The 23,007-nt window shown below is 41.7% G+C and overlaps 1 protein-coding gene across 1 annotated transcript in view; it reads left to right on the top strand.

Annotated features, from left to right (window-relative positions):
• MTX3 (metaxin 3) overlaps positions 1 to 23,007 on the top strand; it is a 44,824-nt gene that overhangs the window by 19,536 nt on the left and 2,281 nt on the right. The window lies entirely within an intron of this gene.

Genomic DNA, 23,007 nt, shown 5'->3' with positions numbered 1-23,007 from the left:
GTTTTTTTTAAAAAAATAATTGTTCTGATTTTCGCAGTCAATTTTTTCTGATAGTGTCATATGGAGCCACTTTTTGGGCTCAAGATAGAATTCATGGGTACTTGCTTCTAAGTAAATATACTGTACAGTGGTACCTCTGGTTAAGAACTTAATTCGTTCTGGATGCCCATTCTTAACCTGAAACTGTTCTTAACCTGAGGTACCACTTTAGCTAATGGGGCCTCACGCTGCCGCCCCACTGCCGCCATGCGATTTCTGTTCTCATCCTGAAACAAAGTTCTTAACCCGAGGTACTATTTCCTGGGTTAGCGGAGTCTGTAACCTGAAGTGTCTGTAACCCGAGGTACCACTGTACATATGGAGGAGGCTACAAGTATACCTCCAATAAATCACATTGTTTAGCTGCACATATATTTTTATTTCTTTGCATCAGAATTCTTTAATCTGCTATCGATTTGTTTGAGGGCTTTAAAACCTGAAAGGAACTGGAGGAAAAAAAATAGCTCTAAAAATAGCTTTTGGGGGTCAGGGTGCAGATTTTGCAAAGTTTACTTATGTCACTATGATAATTTCCTTACACTTCTGAACCATAGTCAGGCTTCTGGCTCTAAAGTGCTGAACATTTCTGAGGGCAAGATGTTGCTTTATGACCGCATCGCTGCCAGGGTTGAGAGAAAACAGATGTGGCATCCGAAAAGCTTATTTTTGCAGAGATGCTCGGCATTTTCGGATACAAACTCCCATAGTTTCTACTTTTAAAAGAGCCTTCTTCTGCCATGCCTTTAGGCAACCATTTTAGGAGACAGGGCTTTGAAAAATACTGTAAATGACACACACTCTAAGAAGCAACAAAAGCTGTTGTGCAGTTTAACTTCATATTTCCATAACCCGCTCCATTTAAATGCTCTATGCCAGACAGGTTTTATTCATCCTGCTGTGGTTATGTACCTATTAATTTCATGTTTCCCCTCCTTCCGATCTTCTAAACTGCATTCTTTTCTACATTGTGGTAACTGAGGACAGGTAGTTGTGTAGTATTACTGCTTTTTTGAGCTGGGAAGAATATATGGGTGGTAAGGGAGGTGCATGTTGAATTTCTGCCTTTTGGCAACTGTATTTTCAGTTTGTTGCAGAGGGGGAGCCATGGCACACCAGCTTTTCAACATTTCCCAGCTATCATATGCCAAATGTTTGCCTAACAGGCCTTCAGTATTCCAAAGAGTGACAATCCTTTCTCAGCTTGTGTCTCCAATGTAAAAAGAAAAAAAAATCAATTAAACTCCCTGTAATGTTCAGTGAATAAAGTCAGGATATGTTCAGGAGTAATGGCATGACATCCTGATGACAATGGTACCTCTTCTCCAATGCTAAAGGACAGCTTCAGGAGGGGGATTTTTGTCAGGACTGCAATGCAGAAAGAGTTAAACTGCCCTCCCTACTACACCCACCTCAGCTGCTGCTTTGAAATAAAGAAAAGACCCATAAGGGGAAACTAAAAACCATCACATACTTTGGGCCTTTGTGACTTCAATATCCTAATACAGTCGTAGCTTGATTTTCGAACAGCTTAGTTCTTGAATGTTTTTGCTCCTGAACATCGCAAACCCGGAAGTGAGTGTTCCGGTTTGCGAACTATTTTTGGAAGCCGAAGGTCCATCGGGGCTTCTGCGGCTTCCGATTGGCTGCAGGAGCTTCCTGCGGCCAACCAGAAGCCGCACTTTGGGTTTTTTTTTAAATAAATATTTTTATTAGAGAAAAATGATTTTTTAAACAATATAAATTTCAAATACATAGCCAATTACAGTTTCCCCCCTTTCCTCCCTCTCTCTCCGCCACCCTCTAAGGACTTCCCACAGCTCCCCTCTCTGATTTGTTTATACATAATATTTTCTGCATGTTATAAAATTGTACATATCATTGCCTTATCTATCTGTCATGTGTTCTACTACTATTGTGGGTGTTTATTCAAAACCTGCCAAGGAGTCCAGGTCCTTTTGTTGTCTTTTTAAATAATTTGTAAAAAAGTTCCCATTCTTCTTTGAAGTCACGGTTGTCCTTCTCACATAGTTTATATGTCAACTTTGCCAACTCCGCATAGCTCATCAGTTTTTCTTGCCATTGTTCTTTCATTGGGATTTCCTCATTCTTCCATCTTTATGCTAACAAGACTCTTGCCGCTGTTGTAGCATACATAAATAAGTTCTTTGTTTTCCTTGGCAGGTCTTGTCCTAGAATCCCTAACAAAAATGCTTCTGGTTTTTTTTACAAATGTCATTTTAAACACCCAGTTTTTTTTTAAACTTCTCTACATTCCCACCACATAGGATATAAAGTACTTTCTTTTTCTTTACATTTCCAACATATGTTTGTCCCGGTTTTGTACATTTTTGCCATTTTCACTGGTGTAATATACCATCTATAAATCATTTTCATTTAGTTCTCTTTCAAAAGAGAACAATCTGTAAATTTCAAATCTACCTTCTACAGTTTTTCCCAGTCCTCAAATTGTATATTATGTACTATATCTTGTGCTTTGGTTTTTGAACGTTTTGGAAGTCAGACTTCCAGAACGGATTCTGTTTGACTTCCAAGGTACGACTGTATGCCGGGGAATCTTAGAAGACAAGAATATCCTATTTAGGTGAACAGCACCTTGAAGCATCATCTTTTTTTTGGTAGGGGAGCTTAGTTTCTGCTTCCAAAATCTCCCACATAGCAATGTGTTTGGGAAGCAGAACAGTTTGCCCAGTGCCCAGAGTCGGATGGTTTTGAAGGATGTGGGACAACTAGGAACATAGTTGTACCTTGTCAGACCATTAGTCTATTTAGCTCAGTATTATCTGCCTTGACTGACAGCTGCGTTGTAAGCTTTCAGACAGGGGGCACTGCCAGCTCCACCTGGAGATGCTGTGGATTGGGAACCTGGTAATTGGGTAGGAGAGCTGAAAATAATGACAATACATTTCACATCCGGCAACCAATGCACCTCTTTGGTTTCAAATAGTACATGCATGGGTAGAAGAGCCTAAAAAGCCTAGGGCACAATTTTTCACTGCCCTTTAGTGGCTATGGTGGCTCATTTACCAGAAGTAATATATTTAGCGTTAACTCCTACAGCAAAAGCATCCAAGGAGGCCGAGTTTGGTCAGAATCGAGTATACACTTTCAGAGTTGATGCTAAATACATTACTTCTGGTAAATGAGCCACCATAATCAGTAGAGGGCCATGAAAATTGGTGTCCCAGGCTTTTTAGACTCATCTACCCATGTACCATGTACCTGAGGGACCCAGGTGGCGCTGTGGGTTAAACCACAGAGTCTAGGGCTTGCTGATCAGAAGGTCGGCGGTTTGAATCCCTGCAACAGGGTGAGCTCCCGTTGCTCGGTCCCAGCTCCTGCCCACCTAGCAGTTCGAAAGCACATCAAAGTGCAAGTAGATAAATAGGGACCGCTCCGGCGGGAAGGTAAACGGCGTTTCCGTGTGCTGCTCTGGTTCGCCAGAAGCAGCTTCGTCATGCTGGCCACATGACCCGGAAGCTGTCTGCGGACAAACGCTGGCTCCCTCAGCTTATAGAGCGAGATGAGCGCCGCAACCCCAGAGTCGGACACGACTGGACCTGATGGTCAGGGGCCCCTTTACCTTTACCCATGTACTATCTGAAACCCAAGGGGTACGTTGGTTGCTAGATGTGATTCTTTTTTAAGCTCTCCTACCCCGCTATGAGACCTAGATGCTCTACTACAGCTATGACCCTTTGACCATATTTCTAAAATGGGAGAAGGGAGATGGTTGCACCACACTCAGTTATGCCTTTCTGAAAAGTGCTGTTGGCATCCCACATTGATCTGAGCGCATGTTTGTGTGTGGAGCATCAAGGAGAGTTTTCAATAAGAACAGATTAAATGTGTATAGCACTACCCAGAATTGTGTATCAAATTTGCTGTATTCTGTGTTGTTGTTTTTTAAAATTTCTTAATTTCAGCTAGGCAAATAACATGCTAGTTAGAAGTTAACTTTGACCTTCATTTCAGCTGCAAAGGCCAAAATAGCAGTTTCCACAATAGCTACGCTTCATGATTAGAAAAACATGTGCTTTCATCATGTGTGTTCTCCTAACCACTGCCACCCCCACAACCCACTCACCTCAATGTAATTGTTTTTTAAATGGCTTAGATTACTTAATGGAAAAGGGGGGTTTGGATGTTTCTTATAAAAAGAAACAGGGATAATAAGAGCAGTGTAAAGTAGCAACTTCACAAGGATCGCCATGGGTATGCTTGACCAGGACAAGTGTGGGCAGAGATCCATTTAGGAGGCCAGAGTATGTGGCTTCAAGCCCCACTGAGACTGAAAGCCTTTGATCTAACCGATTTATAGTGTGTAATTCTATATCTATTAGACATGTGTTTTTATTTAATGTTTTAATACTTTGGCACTGGGAGGTTTACATCTAATACTTTATTTGATATTTGCGAACAGCATTTTGGTAAAACAGCTTGTAAATTAATCTGATTTGGGCTATGAAGAAAAAAGGTAGGTTAATCATGCCTCTTTTATTTGTTATTACTCTCGGTTACATAAATATCCTGCCCATCCTCCAAGGAAGAGTTGGCCTACATGTCTTAGGGAATTCTTCAGCTTCTGACAGCCTCTTTCCTATCTCCATATGCTTTCTCCAGGAACACAACTTTGTTCTGAAAAATGGTGAGTTTTTCTCGGAGCCAGATGCAAAGGTGGGGCAGCAGGTTTCTTTCACAACAACACAGGAATCAAGTCACCTGTGGATATTGTGCAATTAGATTTCTGTGTCTGTGGCTTTCTCTTAGGCCCAGTTTAGATGTAGCTCTAAGCTTTCATTTAGTTTTATGAGAATAAGTGGTGGTGAGCCTTGGGCTTATATGACTTTACCTCTTCTTTTGCACAGGAGGGAACAAGACTGAAAGCAACCACTTTCAGTTTTAATCAGCTCCAGTTTCTAGTAAAGTATGAACTCAAGGGACTGAATGATTGTAACTCAGGTTAGTTAATCGCACAAAAACCAGGATCTGAAACTACAGTTTGAACTTGGTTTGCTAACCACAGTTAAGCTAAACCACTGTTTGGATCTGAGTTTGGATCTAACAGGTAACTGGGGCTTTCACTCTTTTTCTCGTGGTGTGCAAAGGAGGAAGGGGTATGAATGAGCAATACCAAAATACATAGCTCATGTAGTTTGAGAGTGAGTGACATGGCAAAAGCATGGTTGCAACCGGAACACTAGACACATCTTTTGATCTCCTGAAGGCAGCCAAGGCTCTGCTGCCCGTTCCCTGCTGGGTCCTGTCATCCATCCACTTTGTGGTGAGCAAAACCACAGTTGTCAGGGAAGGATACCAGATGAGTGGCTTGGAACCTGGGCAATCGCTTCCATGAATAAACCTACTTCCTCATTGAGGTCAGCCTTAGAAACCTGCTTTCTCCTAGTGCCCCCACTATTTGAAGTGAGGCAAGTGGGAGCTAGGGTGATGGCCTTTTCAGTGATGGCACCTCATCCCTGTGGAATACTACTCTTAAGTCCTAGGAAAGCTATCCAGCTGCCCAATTCCATGTCTTTTCTAGTACCAGATAAAACCCTTATTTTCCCTGGCCTTTTAATGTTTGCTGAAAGTCATTCCATGCTAAGTTTTATCTGCTGCCTTATTCCTGTATGTTTTTTTAATATATAAAAAACTTCATTGGTTTTATTGCTGTTTTATCATTGGTTTTGACTTTTTATTTGGGTTTTGCTTTCCTGATTCCTGTAAGATTTGGAAATATTCATATTAAACAAACAAGAAGTCCTCTCCACGTAGCATTTTGAGTCTGCTGCATAGCATATGGACACAAACGCTTTTATTTAATCTTGCAAAGAAGGGAAAGGGGGAAAGAAAGAAACAGCCAGAGGCAGGCTGCTTGTCCCTGTCTTTCTACTGAAAACCAGTTCACTGTTTGGAACGGACACATGCTTTGCAAAACATATTCATCCTATAAACGTGCAGATTTTTTATATATAAAAAAATGCAAGTTCCCCAAATTTTCTGTACCATCTTCAAAGCAAAACAGTAGATGCCTTATTTTCCTCTTAAAAATCATGCTAACACAGTCAAGCAACACAGAAAACAGGAAATTAAATGAATTACTCCTTGAAGCCCACAGCTGATACTCATTTTCCTTTTTACAGTTAATAAAGATAATCTCTTCCTTTGCTTTTTTTAAAATAAAAACCTTGTTTGTTATAGTTTGTTTTAATCCATGATTGTTGTGTTTATATTTGCTATGTTGTAAGCCTCCCTCTTAAATACTACTTTAGCTAAAATGCAACAGATGTGTGCTGCACCTCTTATTCCTACTACTGCTCTATGGTGATTTACAGGGCTTTTCAAGGCAGGAGTAAACCAGGCTTCTCCAACCTGGTGCCCTACAGATGAGTTGAACTAAAACTCTCATTGGCTAGCTGGCTGGGGCCGATGGGAGTTGTAGCCCAAAACATGTTATTTATTTTACCACAATTTATTATTTTTTCTTCTTTATTGCATTTATAGCCCACTGAACTGCACGGGTGCCAAAAGACCAACAGCCAATGCTATTCTCTGAAACTGACCCTGGAGAAAACCACTGTAAAACAGTAGTTCCAATACCCATTCCATTCAGTCAGCTCAGAAGGATACCACTGTCAATGGTATCAACAGCCACCGAGAGATCAGGTCAGGATAACAGGGTCACACACACCCTCCTTCGTCCTGTTCCAGAAAAAGATAACCCATCAGAGCAATCTAGGTTCATTCAGTCCCATAATTCAGGGCAGAGAGCATGTATTGACACTGCTTGTGCTGAACTTTGAGATGTCTGTCTACCTCTCACCCTTTCATATATATTCTGAAGAGGTTTTTCAGGTGAGAATACTGAGATAAACATCCAACTGTGCCACGTTTAGCTTTGCTGACCAGAGTCTAGCTCTCGCACACATGCCTCTCATAATTTATTGCTCGGTACCTGATGACTCACAGCCAAGTGTGGGAAGTTTTTCCATTGTGTTTTGAAGTGCTGTGAAAGCTCTATCTATAGTCGGTGCTTGAAAAGAGGTGGGAGGCCTTTTACATTCCCCCCCCCTCAGGCGGACCTATAACCACCTTTTCGTATTCTTATTCACTGTATTTACTGGTATATAACACTTAATGCCCAAATAGCCTTCACTACAGTTTACAAAGTATAAAAATGAAGTTACACAAACCATTAAAGTGGAAATATCCATAATTAAAATACATAATAAAGCAATACCATTAAAACAATATAGAAAATTAAAAACAAGAAACTTGCGTCAAGAAATCAAGGGAAAACGTGTGTAACTGTGACTGCGTACACACAATACATTTAAAGCCTTCCCACGCAAAGGAATCCTGGGAAGCTACAATTCCCATCACTTCACAAACTCCAGGTCCCAGGATTCTTGAGGAGGGTATTTTTTAATGTGCAGTGTACATCTTCAAAAGCTGATGGAAAGCCAGTATAAATGGGGCTGCTTGTATTTCAATAAGGAAACAAACAGGCCTAGAATAAACAGTGTTAAGATATTTTTAAGATAGTAGGTGGTGGATATAATAGGTTTTACATGTATTGCATGCCTGTATATGATTTTTTTAAAAGGACTTATGTAGAATTTGTAGTTCTAGGAAATTACGTAAATGGATTTTGATAAGGTTCAAGGGCTAGACCTGGTTTTATTTAGTTGGCTTTTACTTGATTTCTCTATTAAAATTACGCTGTTTTAAAAGCATTTTTAATAAAACAGTTTATTAAGATTGTAATCCTAGGTGGCAGTCTGAATAAACATAATTAGGGCTATAAAAGATGCTTCATAGACCCAGGGAATTGCAGAAAAGTGGTTTGAAACAAAGTGCAGTTTTATTATAAGAACTTTGGGATCAAATAAGTACTTAGACTGAGACCTTCAAGATTCTTTCACAGCTGCCTGACAAGGTCTAGATTGATGTCTTATCGTGGATGTGTTCTGTACCATATTTTTGCCACAGTGGTAGTGTGTTGGTGGTGGATATAGTCTGCTTTAGTTTTTTCTGCAGTGCTTCCCCAATGCTGCCACTGTCTGGAAGGGCTATAGCGCAGCAAAAGCGGGACAAAAACCTGAACATTTGTGGTACAAAAAGTAGTGGGATTTCAGCAGGAAGTGATGCTCTCCAAACTTTTTGTAGGGGAAAAGCATCTTTGAAATGGAATCGTGTATGGCTGACCCGATAGCATCATGAGCACAAATAATCATGGATGCCAAATAAAAAGTACTCCTCCAGATTCTAATATGCTAGAACTGCAGGGAAAATGTGGGGTGGACTTCTCAACGACACAGACTGGGCTTGTTCATGCTGGGTTTTACAATTCACTTGATAGGATGATTTCTGTGCGTAAAACCCACAACACTGTTTAAGATTGTCTTGCTAAAACATTGCTGCAGGCCAGGGCTCCTCACTTCCCACACCCAAGCTCCAGATGCTCTACTCAAGCCCTTTCCTAAAGTGTTCCTCTGTGCACATTTGTTCCTCTCAATCCCATTCTCAGCCCCAACTCATAATACCATTGCTTTGTTTTGTGTTTTCTAAGCAGCTGATATATAATGTATCTTGGTTAAATGTGCTATGTTGCTTTTTATACTGAAGCAATGTGTATTATTATATAGATATATAAAGAATTATTATATAGACGAATACTTATTTACAAGTAAGCATTTGCAACAAAATTGGTCCATACCTGGAGACTAAGGGAATCCAGTATATTCCTGAATGCTCTCAGGAATTTTCCCAGTCTAAGTCTATCCCTACACCTGTCAGGTTCTGTCAGGGAGCCAGATAGCAATAATTCACACAGAATACATGAAGTTAACTCTTTAGTAGAAGAAACCATGCCTTCTAAGGGGAGCCAAGCCTAATGAGCACAGCAGCTCTTCTCAGCAGGTCTTGCCCCTATGAGGCAGTTGTGGAGGCTGAAGATCCCTGTCTACCCCCCAGCTGCCTAAATCTCCTCCTCTCTCAGGTCCTTCCCAAGCAATCTGAGACAACGCCGACACATCTGTCTCTGCTCCTCCCTCTTCATACCTCTTCTGGTCCTGGGATATCAGGGGAGGGGAGCTTGTCACAGCAGGAGTGGGAGACAACTTGGCTTCATCACCAGCCTGACCCATCTCTGCCTCTTGGCCCCCCTCCTCTCCAGCCTCTGATTCTGTACAGCTCTCTGTCCCAGACTCTTCCTGCTCACTCAACCCTGTTAGCTCTTCAGCTTCTGACACCTCTTCTTCCCAGTCGGCCCCCTCTTCTCCTAACCGCTCATTGTTGTACCACCACCAATCCCTGGGCTCTGAACCTTATTCCCTTGGGGGTTCCCCCAGCTGGTTCCCCCACCATTTCTGTGTGTCCACCCAGTCCATGACATCACCACACTGGCTTATTAATATCGAATCTAAATCCTAATGTTCCATTGACCTTTACAGTGTCTTCACTTGGGGGAATGTCAAGGGAACATTTTAGATTTAGGCTGTAATCCTATATATCCATACCTGGGACTTGGGAGTAAGCCCCATTTAACTCAGTAGACATGCATACAATTGCACTAATTAGGTGCTCTGATTTACATCTGAGAAAATAAAATAGATGTGGGGTGCTTTAGAGTAGAAACATCCCTAGAGCAACAGAATGTTTGTGGTTTTTTCATTTCTTTAACTGGGTCTAGCCACTTGGAATAAAGCACAATTCTTTTTTTCATGTTTCTGTATGGTTTGAATAAAGGTTCCATTAACATTAGTAGATATTTCTTTACTTCTGTTCTAACCTATTAAACTGAAACATTTCATATAGGCAGCAGAATCCCTAAACATTTTTACTTAAGATCCAGTATCACTTTTCTAAATAACCATGGGGAAAGGCTGTACAGTAATTTGTTAAAGTCTTAACATGATCTGTGGTTTGACCAGAACAGAATCTTTTCACCATTGTTTTGAACTGAAACCATTAAAAATAAGATTTATTATTAAAACAGTAGCCCTTTCTGCCTTGCGGTGGTCTCCTCTAAATATCCTTTTGTAACCCAGCTCAGTATTAATCTTGACATCATTTAAAGCTGTAGCATCTGAGTCTAGAATTGTGGCCAATGCCGTCTTTTCCAGCAGCCTTTAAAAAAGCATGTGCTTTCTGTTGTTGACATTGCAATGCTTTGTGGTGACTGGAACAAACACCACAGAGTTAATTGCTGGCCTGGTTTACAATCAAAGCACATTTCGGGACTCAGACATCTGCTCTTGTTACCAAGGAATGGGATATATTGAAGCTGAAACTCCTCATGGCTCCATCCCCAAGTCTTGGTCACCTTGGAATTTTTTCCATGGAGTGTTATGTTGATAAAACCAAGGGAGCTGAAAGGAAATCCAGACTTTAAAATGCTGCTTGCAGCCTTTAAACCTGAAAGGCAATATATATTTTTCTAGCATCACACTGTGTATCTGGAATTCTCATTGAAATGGCTCAGCCCTCAGTTTTCCTGAGGACATGCATACTTTTATTTTCTGTCATCATGCCACTATGAAATCGGAGCAAGGCAAACAATAAAATCTCACCTTCTTCCCACCCCCATATTACCAAATAGAAAAGGCAGAATTTTAAACATAAGGGAATTGCAACATGTTCCTTCTTTACAAGTCCTCTGAATCACACTGGCTCTTATTTTAAGGCCTAATATGGTTTTGTTTTTTTTAACAAAACTGGTCTCTACGAAATAAGAAATGTAAAAACAATTCCTCCATGCTGGATTTCGACATACAACCCCTCATATACATGCTCAAAGTTTATAAAGCTTCGTTTCTAAGATCATATGTTGGTCCATCAATCTATTTATCTATTGTCTGAAAATGACAGCTGGCTCTTTCCTGTTGTGGTCGTTGTGGTCGTGGTGGCGATGTTTGGGCTTAGCTAGATAAGGTGATTGACATGAAGTACTGCAATGTGTAGCTGATTTTTGTTAACTCAGCCAATACAGGGGGGGGGGCTGAGCTAAATCAGGGCCTTTATGAATATGTATGTGAGGGGGGGTCTACTTCTCAGTAGACATCTGCTGGGCTGTTGAACTGAGTGTTGAACTGTTAAAAATCATACGTGAAGCAACTTATTGTGACTAAAAAACAGATAAAACTTAATAGGCATTAAGCCTTTTTAGGTGTAAAGCTACACTTCAGACATAAAAAGATCCATTTCCATCTTTCATTTTTGGGTACGCAAAACATCACCCCCCCCTTTTGTAATCTTAAGACACCCATCTCCCCATCCTTGGTGTAGGTTTATTTCATAAGTTTACGCATCTGTTACGTCCTTTCCACTTTTATATTTCCTGTGTTTGTTTTCTTTCTTTCAGCGTCATTTTTCTGAATCATTCTGCAGAGATAGCCTTTGCAGAATCATTATCCTCTTTCAATGCGCTTCACTCTTGACTATAATGCTTTCTCTTAGTCCTTGGTGGTTGACTCAGCTAGAGATGTGTGGGACGAGATTATGAGCAAATCGGTGTCATAGTGCTAATGAGGGAATAATAATTCAGGTTCTTTTCTCCTAACATATATGTTTATCTCACTAAAAATGATCAGACAGTTCTGTGGAGCTTTCTCTACAGGTAAAGGTAAAGGTACCCCTGACAGTTAAGTCCAGTCGCGAACGACTCTGGAGCTGCAGCGCTTATCTCACTTTACTGGCCAAGGGAGCCAGTATTTGTCCGCAGACAGTTTTTCCGGGTCATGTGGCCAGCATGCCTAAGCCGAGCAGCGCACATAAATGCCATTTACCTTCCCGCTGGAGCGGTACCTATTTATCTACTTGCACTTTGACGTGCTTTTGAACTGCTAGGTTGGCAGGAGCTGGGACTGAGCAATGGGAGCTCACCCTGTCGCAGGGATTAGAACCGCAGGAATTCGAACTGCCGATTGACAAGCCCTAGGCTTTGTGGTTTTAGACCACAGTGCCACCTGCGTCCCTACAGGTACATATAATCCATAAAGTTAGTAGTCCTGTTGAACATGATAGAATTATTTCCACGTCAACATGCATAACATGGTTCTATAGTTGCAATCCTGCGTGTACTTTTTATGGATTGATTTGAATTAAGTTGGAATTACTTCTGAGTAAACAGGTACAGTATATTGTTGTTGTTGTTGTTGTTTAGTCGTTTAGTCGTGTCCGACTCTTCGTGACCCCATGGACCATAGCACGCCAGGCACTCCTGTCTTGCACTGCCTCCCGCAGTTTGGTCAAACTCATGTTCGTAGCTTCGAGAACACTGTCCAACCATCTTGTCCTCTGTCGTCCCCTTCTCCTAGTGCCCTCAATCTTTCCCAACATCAGGGTCTTTTCCAAGGATTCTTCTCTTCTCATGAGGTGGCCAAAGTATTGGAGCCTCAGCTTCACGATCTGTCCTTCCAGGGAGCACTCAGGGCTTATTTCCTTAAGAATGGATAGGTTTGATCTTCTAGCAGTCCATGGGACTCTCAAGAGTCTCCTCCAGCACCATAATTCAAAAGCATCAATTCTTCGGCGATCAGCCTTCTTTATGGTCCAGCTCTCACTTCCATACATCACTACTGGGAAAACCATAGCTTTAACTATACGGACCTTTGTAGGCAAGGTGATGTCTCTGCTTTTTAAGATGCTGTCTAGGTTTGTCATTGCTTTTCTCCCAAGAAGCAGGCGTCTTTTAATTTCGTGACTGCTGTCACCATCTGCAGTGATCAAGGAGCCCAAGAAAGTAAAATATCTCACTGCCTCCATTTCTTCCCCTTCTATTTGCCAGGAGGTGATGGGACCGGTGGCCATGATCTTGGTTTTTTTGATGTTGAGCTTCAGACCATATTTTGCGCTCTCCTCTTTCACCCTCATTAAAAGGTTCTTTAATTCCTCCTCGCTTTCTGCCATCAAGGTTGTGTCATCTGCATATCTGAGGTTGTTGATATTTCTTCCGGCAATCTTAATTCCGGCTTGGGATTCATCTAGTCCAGCCTTTCGCATGATGAATTCTGCATATAAGTTAAATAGTATATTATTCTGATATAAAATCACGTTGAACCACATTCTAAGCAACAGGCAGTGTTTAGGTTTTAGGGACAATTTTCTCATTAGCTTCTGTGCTGGAGATCTGAGCAGACTGACTCGTTCAGGTTGATCCGGGCATGTCAAAACATCAATATGCGATGCATCCTGCTTATTCCTGGATGCGAATTCATGTGAAAAATATAACCTCTGCCCCAGGCACCCAGAGCTACAGCTGCAGCTTCCTGGCAGCTTTCACTGTTGCAGCAGCACCATTTCCCCCAGCTGCCCTGTTTATAGGAATCACGTCAGGCACTCCAGTCTGGGGTACATGTTATGTTCTCCTAAGTGAATGTGTCTCTGGGGGAATTTGGGGCACATCACACAGAGATGTTTTTAAAATGATTGAACATGTGGTTGGAATAATAGAATTCTAGAATGGAAAAGGATCTCATTCCCTGCACAAGCAGGACAATATATACTCAGTGCCCAAGCATAATCATTTGCCTGGACTTAGTAGAAACTAGTAATATGCCTCCCCCCTCAATTTCCGTCTGTTTGATGTCCTTTAACTTCTTTTAATTTCCCTTTGTTTTAGCTCATTAAGTTTCTGGTTGCCTGATTATTATAAAAACAGAGCAGTAATAGCTGGAGGACCAAATATTCCCCACACCGACCTGTTTGACAGTTTCCTGTGCAAGCTCTCTCTCAATCTAAATTAAAAATAATACATAATATTTTTATTGTTTGGTTGCCCCAGCCACTGGGTGGCTAAAAGGACAGTCCTGCTTCCAATTGGCTGTAACGAATCTCAACCTTTAGACAGACCTTATAGCTACAAAGCTATGAGGAAATGAGTTTGCATAAATCTGTATGCACAATGTACAATTTAGCCTGATTTCTTCAGGCCATGAGCCCCTGCACTGAATAAACTGTGTCTGTTCCACCTATTTGTGGGCCCTGTGTGCTCCTAGGGCACTTTTACTGCATGTGAAACTGCTTCCTTTTCAGAAATGTTCAGAGAGCAAAACTGATCGATTTGCATTTTTGTATCAGCTAGTTTGCAAAAGCCCCAGTGTTTCCCATCCAAAATAATTGCTAATGTACACCTTCTTATGGCAAGAAAAAAAAGTAGGTTTTTGGGGGGAGCAGTTTTGGTTGCTAAGCTTGCTAATCAGGTTACTATGTGGGCATCAGGACTTTGGTATAATTCCTGAGTTTGGTTTAGCCAAAGCATCACAGTACATTTCTTATTGTTCAACTAGGTATGTTGTTGTTGTTGTTCACAGTGATCTGGGGAAAACATTGCGAAAGAAAATAATTGCCATAGAGAATTGGCATTCAGTGTATTGAGACTCCCACTTTGTTCCATAGTGAGGGGAAATGAAGCAGCCAGCCTTTCTTTTCCAAAAGCAAAGGGCTTTGGAGAACATCAGGGGTCCTCTTCATCTCCATAACTTGAAGCACCTCTGACAATATGGAGATGAGTGGGATATTCTCTGTGACTCACAAAGCATCATATCATTCTGACGTCCCAACCTCAAAATACCACGCAGTGAGTGCCATGTGGGTGGAAATTACTAGAGCAACCGTCCTGATTGACTGACACTGGGAAGCTGTTGATGATTTTAAAAAAACACAGGGAAAATAAGTAACAGAACTGGGCCTGAGCCTGGTGGCTCAAGAAGTAAAGTGAAAGAAAATGGTGCCAGTGAGTAGAGTAAACTGCTATGCTCAGTCTTATCCTCCCATGATGCATTAATATTCTAATGTATGTCATCTTACCCGTTGGCAGATCTCCTGCAATGCTGTATTGATATTTTGTTCTTTGGAGGGGAATGGGGGCTTCTACATTAGGCATTTAGTGTGGAATTATTATGCTTCATTCACTCATTCTTCACTGGGGCTATTCCACTCAACCTGTTTATTGTACATTTGTTCTGATTTGCTTGCCCCAAAGCTTGTGTCTGTTTGCTCAGCATTCACTCTGATTTGCTTGCAAAGAGCTTATACACCTTATCATCAATCAATGGTTCATTCAACACTTTTGAGTGTATTTCCTCATCATTTTGTAACTACAGAAAGTCTGGGTTGTGTGTTGTTTTTTTATTGTGCATAATTGTGCAAACCAAATTTCTAATATGTGATTTAATCCATGCTACAAAATATGTACAGGCTGGAGGTGACGCATGTCATCCACACAATGCCATTATCCAAGCATCGTCATTCTGTGGTTCTCCCATATTTTCTCAGTGTGCAGAAAGGTTGCTTCCAGAAGGGGAATATTGCAAATGGACAGTGTCATACTCTCCTTCCTTGGAGGTTTTTAAGCAGAGGTTGGATGGCCACCATCATGGATGTTTTAGTTGAGATTCCTGCATTGCAGGGGGTTGGACTGGGTGACCCTCGTGATCCCTTTCAACTGTGCAATTCTATGATTCTGTGCCTGGTCCCTAGCTTTGCATTGATTCAAAACAAGTCTAAATATATTGTATGGTTATTTCACTAATTGTCAGCAGATGGGGCTAGTTCTATACAGTACTGAAGGCAGGGATGAGCTGACTTAAGTCTTGAATGATCTACTTTTTATTGCACAGCAAGAAGCTCTGTTTTCCACTCTGTGTGGTTTAAATATGGAAAGCAGTAGTGCACAATCAGGATATCTGAATGATTATGAAGGTATAACTAATCTGAGTTAAGAGATCTTGGGTATGTACACTCTTGGCTTAAAAACAGAAGCAGGCCCAGCAAGAAATCTTTGCAAGCAGCCAGAAGATGCTAGATAGTCCACCAGACTGTGGTCAGGCTTATTCCCATAGCTGGTTTTAAAAATGCTGGGGTTAAAGGAACACCAACCCTTACTAATCTCATATATATATCTTATCCTCTTCACAAAGGAGTTGTTCAAAGTGACTTACATACAGTATATAAAATCTCAGAAATGCTTATAAACAGGGATTTTTTTCCAGCCAGAACTCGCTGGACCTCAGTTCTGGCACCTCTCTGGTGTATGTCATTGCCATTATAAGAAAACAAGGAAGGTGTTCATGGTGAGTTCCGGCACCTCATTTTTTATATATTATATATAATTATTATATATATTAAGGCCTTTATACATTTAAGTGTTCATGTTTGGCTCCATAAACACCCACCCACGTGGTCAAAATAAGCATATTATGCAGACCTCTCACCTTCCCAAATTCTGTTATGATCCTTTTCAACTAGAAATGTCAGGATTTGATGCTGGGAACTTGCAGGTGCAAAGTATACAAGTGTGTAAAGAGGGGCATAAAAGAAGTCTATAAAATGACACATGCTGTGGCCAAACTAGAGGAAGGAGAGAGAGAGAGCGGGAGAGAGAGAGAGAGCTTTCAGGTGGGTTTATTATGGAATCAGTACTGCTCATCATGGTTGGGTTTTTGTTTTGTTTTTTTTGTCACAACCACACAATATTGTCTACCTCAAACTATCAACCTGTATTTCCCCTCTTTTAATTAGGATTTACATCTTTCCATGAAAAATCTGATAAGTGAAATAAATTGTTCAAACGACCAGTTGCCAATAACCTGTTCATAATGTATTAATAACCTGTTTGCAGTACAGTATTATGTCAGTGTCTTGAAGCACCTAGAGAGTTTTTCTCCCTGTTATCAGAATTCAGGGTCATTCAATGAAGTTGAAGAGCGGCCAGTGGTCAGAGGTGATGCAAGTTGTAGTCCAAAACATCTGGACAGCTGTTGGTTGAGGAAGGCTGCTCAACAATATGCTTGTTGTTGTTGTTTAGTCGTTTAGTCGTGTCCGACTCTTCGTGACCCCATGGACCATAGCACGCCAGGCACTCCTGTCTTGCACTGCCTCCCGCAGTTTGGTCAAACTCATGTTCGTAGCTTCGAGAACACTGTCCAACCATCTTGTTCTCTGACGTCCCCTTCTCCTAGTGCCCTCAATCTTTCCCAACATCAGGGTCTTTTCCAAGGATTCTTCTCTTCTCATGAGGTGGCCAAAGTATTGGAGCCTCAGCTTCACGATCTGTCCTTCCAGGGAGCAACAATATGCTTAGTGTTAGCCTTTAGCTCAATCTGTCTTTGGCATAACACCACAAACATATCTGACACGTCTGGGATTGGGAGAAAGGATTGCAGGATGAAAGGTGTAAATTCCTACGCAGATTTAAGGCCAGACACCTTTTGCTTAGAAATTCTGCACAGTCTGGAAATATTTCAAAATAACATCAACACTGAAGTGCAATCATTACAGTGGTACCTCTAGTTACGAACTTAATTCGTTCCGGAGGTCCATTCTTAACCTGAAACTGTTCTTAACTAGAGGCGTGCTTTCGCTAATGGGGCCTCTTGCTGCTGCTGCGCCGCCAGCACACGATTTCCGTTCTCATCCTGGGGCAAAGTTCTCAACTCAGGGTAACTCTTCCAGGTTAGCAGAGTTTGTAACCTGAAGCGTTTGTAATCTGAGGTGTTTGTAACTCGAGGTACCACTGTACATGTCAAACATGACTGATGCAAACTCAGGTGAGAGCAAGGAAACAAGTAATGTTTTTTATCTATATCTGTAATAGAATGAATGAATGAAACTTTATTTGCATTAGCCATCGGCCATAGCAATAAAAAGCATTATGATGTACACAAAACTCAATAAAAGTCGATTATAATAAAACACAGTTTGGGGTCCTGAATCAGCAGCCAGACAGGCAGTCAAACAGTGGATCTTGTTCTGATTGCCCCAGCTAAAAACCTTGCAATCTTTGCTGTCGTCTGCTCCTCTTGATCTGCCAGGAGAAAAGACACTGTGGCAGTGGTTGGGCGACCCGGAATGGGCAATAAAAGAGGGGTAATATCTGCAATAGATTAAGAACAACTTCAGTGGATTGGTTCTCTCTCTCTCTCTGGCTGTGTACACACTCCTGTTTACTTTGCCTCCACTGCACTCGCACCACTGGTTTGAGAAGTGATGCACATGCGATCCATACCTATCCTGTAACTGATCCTGCTCTTTCTTACGGAATTCTGTTTGATGTGTTTTTCTCCAAAACAGCTTTGATCCTAATTAAGAAAAAAAAAATGACCTAGTTGCATTTTAAGCTGATAATGTGTACACACACAGAGAGAGATGAGGGGTAAGAAACGGGAGTTCCTTTTGGGAATTGGTGTAGCTGTTTAAAGCCCAGTAAGGCCATCTTTCCTTTGTTAAAACATCTGAGGACAACACAACAGGGATCCAAAACCAGAGTTTACAAGTTTGCATCTCATGTGTGAATTGTTTATTGGCAGCTCTCCCTGACACATTGCACATTCTCATCAAAGCAGTAAAGATTTCAGTAAATAAAGCGAAAACCAACATCTTTATTTACTTACTTGCTTATTATCATGCTTGTTCCTTGTTGAAACTCCCATGCTATAATTTCCATGTGTGCCACCTTATTTGTTTTTGCCTTCCCTCCTCATTAACATCTCTTTAAGCTGCCACTCTGAGCGGCTTTCCTTGTTTAGTCTATTCCACAGCAGCCATTCATCCTCCTACGACCCCCCCTGCACTGCAAATGAGAGAGGCCTTTGAAGCAGGAGGTAATTTTGGCCACACAAAACAGGCACCATCTTTAAAAATGTAGAGCGAGCCAGTTATTTCTGCTCCACACTTAGATTTTCAGATTTTACTCTTCTATGGCAAGTTAACACGTGCATAATATTACAAAGCATTCAAACATCTATACAAAAAGAGCACCTGGAGATGCTGAGCTTTATTTAATACAGTATTGATAATAACTGAGTCACATCAACCGATTTACTGTACTTTTTATAAACCGCAGCCATCTACCCTCCGCTCAGTTGCTAAGAGATGGGGTTTGCTTTTGTTTTAAATTGCAGAAGATCATCTCAACCTGCTTAACACAAAATCAATACAGCATTTGTTAAAGGAGAGGTGTCCTAATGTGCAGGGACTTCCCAAATTAATTGCAAGCAGGCAGCTTCCTGGAAGTGGCAACTGCTGCCTTTCGCTTATTTGGTCCCTGACAATTTATATAAAAGCAGAAATGCCGCAATGAAGAATGAAAGCAGAACTGCCAGTTTTACACACACACACACACACACACACACACACACACACACACACACATCAACAAAGAATCTTTGAATTTAACACACAGAGAGAGCAGAAATTCAAATGGTGCAGTTGTTTCTGGCATAGAGTCAGAGTGATGATATAGCTGGAGAGCTCTGGCACAGCCTTAGTCAGGAACCCTAATGAAAGAGGTTTTCTGCCTTCCTCTCTGAAGCCCAAAAGCCCAGTGTAGCTAAATTTAGCAATGTTTAAGGATTAAACTGCATGCAATGCTAAAGGCATACTTGCATTCAACATGCTTTTTAAACAGAGTAGAAGCTTCAGCACACACACACACACACACTCCAAATCAGTATTGGGACCACAGCATGTGATTTGCACTTGAGGGAAACGAAGCATATCATAAACTTTCCCCTAGCTTTAGGATGGAACCTAGTTTTCTACTGGAGAGAACAATCGTTAACATTCTTCGCTTTCTTCTGTGTAGTCTTAAGCATGGCAAGCATGGTTTCTTTAATCAGACAATGTACAAAAAAAGCTACAATTCTCAGTTTCCCCCAAGAAGCCATTCTGATAAATCGGGTCCTCCCTGCAACAGAGTGTTGCGGTGGGTCCCGCCAATGAGGCCTAGGTGTTGGGGCGGAGACTATTGGAGCAGCCGCAACACCCTATTGATGGTCTCTCTGACGGGATGCAATTGGGCTGAGGGCATGCCAGTCTTAAGAGTCAGAGAGACCACTATTTAAGAGCCACACGTGACCTTAGAGATTCTCTTCTTGGGTCATCATGCACCGAAACACCCGCCCACCTCTCCCTAACTTTAGGTCTTGCGCTTGACCTTGCTATGCTGTCGTGTGTCGTCTGTCATTGGGACAGGGGCATGACAGAAGCAAATCGTCACAACTTGTAAGGTTGGCGGATAGGCTCTGGTTCATGCTGATAGGGGTGGCAGGATGCCTAGCCAACCCTATCCATGGGTATTCCTTTAAGTGGAATCCTGGGACTTCTGGTTCGTCTTCCCCAGTCGGGTTGTGCCCCCTCCAGAGTTCGGGGCACATCTGGGGGAACCATGGGCCAGGCTGCGCAAGGGGCCCCGTCCCAGATGTTCACCTATGCTGACTCATGGTGCGCCCAGAGTCAGCGCTACTTTAGGTAGCTTTGGAACCAGAGCCTATGCAACCACTCACTTGATTTGTAATCAATAAAGTTGTGGCCTAAAATTCTGCCAAAAACCAAACCAAAAATATGAGTCCAGTCTGAATTTATTTCTAGGCCAGGTTAAAGGGTCTCCACACGCAATTGTAGCTCCGTAAAGAGAACAGGGATCTCCTAACAACTCTCAGTACCTTTAACAAACTACAGTTCCCAGGATTCTTTGTGGGAAGCCATGACTTTAAAGTGGCATGGGCCTGCTTTAAATGTATGGTGGGAGGGTTTAAATGTGTGTGTAATGGACAAGGGTGAGGTTTTTGTTTTAATTCTGTCATCGGACTACCTGTAATGAAACTGTTAGAAATGCCTGTATATATGCTTACACACACAATTCACACCTTGCAAGGGTGGGTGACTGGTGTCCTCCAGAAGTTTTGAACTCCAACTCCCATCAACCGCAGCCAGCTTGGCCAATGGTCAAGGGTGATGGGTACTGTAGTCCTGCAATATCTGGAAGGCCCCTGGTTAGCCACCTTTAGGGTGTGTAAAGCTGGCGTTGAGCTAAAGCGTTAACCTCGTATTAATGTTCTTTTCTAGAACAGAAGAGACTGTGTGAGTTTTGCAGATCAATAGCATCTATTCTACTGAGACTCTGCTCCCTCCCTCCCTTGATAGCAAAACAAACGCTTCTATCTTACAGCCAGCTCTATATTTTTCATCTCAGGACCTCAGGATTACTGAGGCCAATCCACACCTATTGAAGTTTTGGTTTTCCTCTGACTTCAATAGGCTTTAGATCTAGGCTGCTGCTGCAACCAGAAGAAACAATTATGTACAATACTGAAAGTGGCACTGTAAGAAACAAAAATCGAGCCCAGGGGTACATACTTTAAAAGAAGGTTTTTAAAATAATAATAACAATACATCTCGGAATTCAGACTTTGGCTGGAGTCAGATGTTTGCAGGGTGGACACGGTATGAAAGTGTTCGATTGGAGGCAGGAATACCTACCGGTAGCTTCAAATGCCCCCCTCACTCTAGAAGCTCACTGACAGATCTTGGGCCAGTTTCTCTTTCTCCAGCCCAGGAATCTGCTTCATGCCATGTAGACTATTTGCCTATATAGCTCAGAAAATGTAGTGGGCATCACACCTTCAAACAAGTATGCTCTGGGTCTTTGACTCAGTTTTGCAGGGAATGCTAAGCCAAGCCAAACCAAACCAAACCATGGCTTAGTGTGGATTCGCAAGGGTTTCCTTTAAAAAAGGGGAGAACTTGACAGCTATGCCTGTGCTTCCCCAGTCAGTCTCCAGCAGATAAACTATGAAGCATAAAACAAAAACAAACTTTGGTTGCAGCTCACCTTGGGGTAGGTATTTTTATCTTGTGAACCACCCTGAGTTCTTCGATGAAGGGCTGTATAATAATAACAGGAGCACAGAGGCTGTGGTCTCCTTTCTGGTTCACACTAGTCATGGTTTGGCTTGGCATTCATGTGCAAACGAGGTCTTAAGATTAATTGGGATGCTAGCATAAAAGATGGCTGTACAAGTCAGACAGTTTTTTGGGGTTGTTGTCGTTTTGCAGTTGTTTGTTAATCAATATTTGTTAGTGAAAACAAAACAAAAGGTTATGGGAGATTTTAATGTTCTCCCAATTATTTCTGAGTTGTTGCCATTTCTGATGTCAAATTCATGTCCATTTTTTTGTGTGTGTGCTGCACAGTGAATGGAACTGATTGAAGGCGATTACACTAGATAGTCTTTAAGATGGCACAAGGCCCTTTGTTATTCTTGCTGCAACAGGTTAGCACAGCTACTATTCTGGCGAATTCTCGTAGGTTGCAACTTGTTTCACCCTATTCAAATTTAAAGTCGATGTTGGGGATCCTTCTATAGTTGCTATTTAAAATCGTTATTGAGTTGGATCTAATTTACATAATACCTTCAAGACATGATCATCACTCTTTCGTGGATGGCTCCTCCACCAAAGAGAGATATGATGTATAGCCACCATTGACCCCAAAAGGTGGATTATGTACAATTCCAAAATATAATTTAAGCAATTAAAATATAAATTTAAAGCATGATTGAAAGCATCAATTAAAAGCAGCAGTATATCACTCATCTGTCTCCAAAGCCCTAAAAGGAACATCTTGATCTGTCAGTGGAAGATATACAGTACACCAGAAATGGGGAACCTCAGGCCCACGGAAGGAATCTCCCTGTTTAGCCCTCAAAACTGGCCCCAGGCCCCCTAGCCAACATACTTTGCACCCTGTGTTGTTTTCCCTAGCTGAAACACATCCTTGACCTCTGGTAATGCATTTTGCATGCCTGGATGGAAGATGGAGAAGGGTGTGTATGTGTGTAGAAACTAGCCTAATCGCCAAAAGTAAAATTTCCAATATTTTTTTTTGCCCTGTCTGCTTTTGCTTCTGGCTGCACCCACCACTGGCATGTGGCCCTTGGAAGGATGTCTAAAAGGGAATGTGGCCCTCAGGCTGAAAAAGTGCCCCCAACCTTGATATCCAGTGTTGTGACTTTTCAGTGCTGTTATAATGGCAAAGCCACTGACATTTAACTGCATCTGGATCGCAATGTATGCAACTTGCAATATATTGTGGGGGAAGCTCTTTTATCCCTAAAAACAGGATTCTACTCTCACATTAGAGCAAGAATATGACTAACCTGTGTG

The sequence above is a fragment of the Zootoca vivipara genome, chromosome 10, assembly GCF_965207765.1.
Source record: "Zootoca vivipara chromosome 10, rZooViv2.hap1.1, whole genome shotgun sequence".
NCBI lineage: Eukaryota > Metazoa > Chordata > Lepidosauria > Squamata > Lacertidae > Zootoca > Zootoca vivipara.
This window is presented reverse-complemented; position numbering and strand designations above follow the sequence as displayed.